At 38.7% G+C, this 3,178-nt stretch overlaps 1 pseudogene; it reads left to right on the top strand.

Moving 5' to 3' along the window:
• The first annotated feature begins 1,452 nt into the window (after positions 1-1,452).
• On the top strand, positions 1,453-1,756 carry LOC118675909 (annotated as a pseudogene).
• The last annotated feature ends 1,422 nt before the right edge of the window (positions 1,757-3,178 follow it).

Below are 3,178 nucleotides of genomic sequence, written 5' to 3'. Positions count from 1 at the left end.
AAAAAAAAAGGAGATGTTGGGAGCTTCAGTCACCCACCAGCCTGAAAACGGCCCTCAGCCCCTCACCCAGGCTGGCCAGGCACCCAAGCGGGACCCCTACCCTGATCCAGGACACCCTTCAGGGCAAACCAGCCGGCCCCCTCCTGTGCACCAGGCCTCTATCTTATATAGTAAAAGGGTAATATGAAAACTGACCCTAACAGCAGAAAGACTGAGAATGACTGGTCACTATGACACACACTGACCACCAGGGGGCAGACTCTCAATGCAGGAGCTGCCCTCTGGTGGTCAGGTCCCTCTCACATGGGAGGAGCTCTGCTTAGCCACAAGCCAGGCTGATGGCTGCCAGTACAGCGGTGGTGGTGGGAGCCTCTCCTGCCTCCTCAGCAGCGCTAAGGATGTCTGACTGCAGTTTAGGCCTGCTCCCCGCTGGCAAGTGGACAACCCCCAAGGGCTGCCAGACTTCCAGAGGGATGTCTGATTGCCATGTTATGCCCAATTCCCCAGGGAGCGGGCCTAAGCCAGCAGGTGGTCATCCCCTGAGGGGTCCCAGAATGTGAGAGGGCACAGGCCGGGCTGAGGGACCCCCCTCCCCCTCGAGTGCACAAATTTTTGTGCACCCGGCCTCTAGTCTAAGAAAATAAACCTATGAAAACATATTAGTCAATTTTATTATTTAGTGAGAAAATACAGAATAAAATCATAATATTCCTGTATATATTAATAAAAATGGCAAAATTGGCTGGCGTGGCTCAGGTTGAGCATTGACTTATGAACCAGGAGGTCAAGGTTCGAGTCCTAGTCATGGTACATGCCCAGGTTGTGGGCTCATTCCCCAGTAGTGTGTGTGCAGGAGGCAGTCATTCAATGATTCTCTCTCATCATTGGTGTTCTAGTTTTCTCTCCCCGCTTCCTCTCTGAAACCAATACAAATATATTAAAAATAAAAAGAATTGCAAAATTGAAAACGACCTAAATAAATTGTTGATGGGAATGTGGAGCAGTCAAAACCTAACTCTCATACACTGCTGATGGTAGTGCAAATTGATTTACCGATATAGAAAAATTGGCTGGCAATATCTTTGAAAAGTGAACATAGGTTGATCCTATGATCTAACAATTCAACTCCTTGGTATATATGCAACAGAAATACATACATCTGTTCACCAGATGATACATACAAGAATGTTTATAGCAGCACTATTCATAATATCCCAATATTGGAATCTACCCAAATATCCAACAATATAGTGAATAAAGTAATTGTGGTATATTCCAAATAAAATTTTGTGCAGCAGCTATAATAAAGAAACTAAAAAATGCACATAATAAAATAGCTAAAACTAATACATATAGAGCAAAAGAGGTCAGAAATAAAGTATATACTATATGACTTCATTTATATGAAATGCAAAAACAAGAAAAAAAGAATATATGTTGTTTGGGGTCTTGATGGGCAACAAGATGGTATTGGCTCGCAGGGTCATCAGGTAAAGTCACCCGTGCTCCATTAATAATGCTCCCTGACAGAGGAGATAATCCTAAACCCAATGTGTCGGAAGTTTTGAGCTCAGCAGGACCATCTCACTCTTCTTCAACTTCACAGCAGTCTAAGGGAAGTAAATCACCAGACTGGCTGATGCGTCAGGGTCCTCCTGACACCGCAGAAATGATAAACACATTACCTCAGAAATACAGAAGGAAACTTGTGTCTCAAGAATACATTGAATTTATCCAACCTGGAGGTCCAGAATAAGCACTGACAATGTGGCTGCTGTTTGTTATCAGACAAAAGAGCAATCTTTACAATAAAGGACTTCCAAAATTACAAGTGAGAAATTGTATATTAAACTCTAATTAATATTCTGTAAAAAAATATACTAAATTTAGATGGACACTTGTATCTTCTCATTCATGTCTATTAGTCAGCTTCTCCACAACCTTACCTAATTGTTTATATACTTTATACTTATTAAAGTACACATTTAAACATAGAATCTATGGTGTTAAAAGTTAGGTTCATGTTTATTTTTTATGGTTGTGACTGAGGAAGAGCTTTGGGGGATTCTGTTGCGCTGCTGATATATTATTTCTTGATCTGCATGCTCTACTATGGTTTGCAGGGTGGGACAAAAGTAACTTTACAGTTACTTATATGGAAAATAATGCAATAGTTAATAAATAATAATACAAGAATAAACTCTGTGTTTTACATACAACTGTAAGCCTACTTTTGCCCGACTCTGTATTCACCTAGCAAAATATTAATGAACTTTATACTTAGTTTTATTTTTCTATATATATGTGTTATATTTCAATAAAAATTTCAAACATTTTCCTTTAATGTCATTGTTTTGATGGCATTAGTTTCACCCACATAAATTACTAACAAGTAGATGTGGTCAAAGCAAGGATGCATTTTTAGTGATCTTTAGCACTCTTTCTAATTTTGACATTTAAGTAACTTTCTTTCATCTTGCCATATTTTAGTCATTATTCAAATGTATAGAAATAATTTATCTTCAAATATTTAATAAACATGAAGACATGCTCATAAGCAAGATTATAAATCCAAGTGATGCACACATACATCTTCATTCATCATTCCTTTCCTCTCTGTGAGCCTCCTGTTGTGTGCTTTTCATTCTGTAAAGGTCATGATAGCTCATAAACACTCTCCCTGATGAGAAATTAAATTCACTTTCCAAAAGCAAGGAACTGTCCTTTACATAGTTTGAAGAACCTGAAATACTCACTCCCATTGAGGCAGACAGTAGAATGGTGGTTGTCAGGGGTTGTGGGGAGAGGGAAATAGAAAGGCACGAGGTTTGTCAAAAGGTACAAGGTTTCAGTCATGCAAGATAAATATTTCCTAGAGATCTTCTTTATAGCATAGAGCCTCTATAGTTAACAATACCTTATTGTATATTTAAACATTTGCCAAGCAGGTAAATCTTATATGAAGTGTTCTTATCACATACTAGTACATACACACATACAAACATACATACATAAACAGGGCAGGAAGAAACTTTTGGAATTGATATATATGCTTAGGGTAGGGATTTTGGTGACAGTTTCAGAGGTTTATACCCATCTCCAAACTCAACAAGCTGTATACATTAAATACACAGTATTTTGTATGTCAATCATATTTCAATGAAGTGATTTTAAGAGA

Source organism: Myotis myotis, unplaced genomic scaffold (assembly GCF_014108235.1).
Source record: "Myotis myotis isolate mMyoMyo1 unplaced genomic scaffold, mMyoMyo1.p scaffold_m19_p_2, whole genome shotgun sequence".
NCBI classification, from domain to species: Eukaryota; Metazoa; Chordata; class Mammalia; order Chiroptera; family Vespertilionidae; genus Myotis; species Myotis myotis.
Note: the sequence above shows the minus strand (reverse complement) of the source record. Positions and strands in the feature narration are given on the sequence as shown.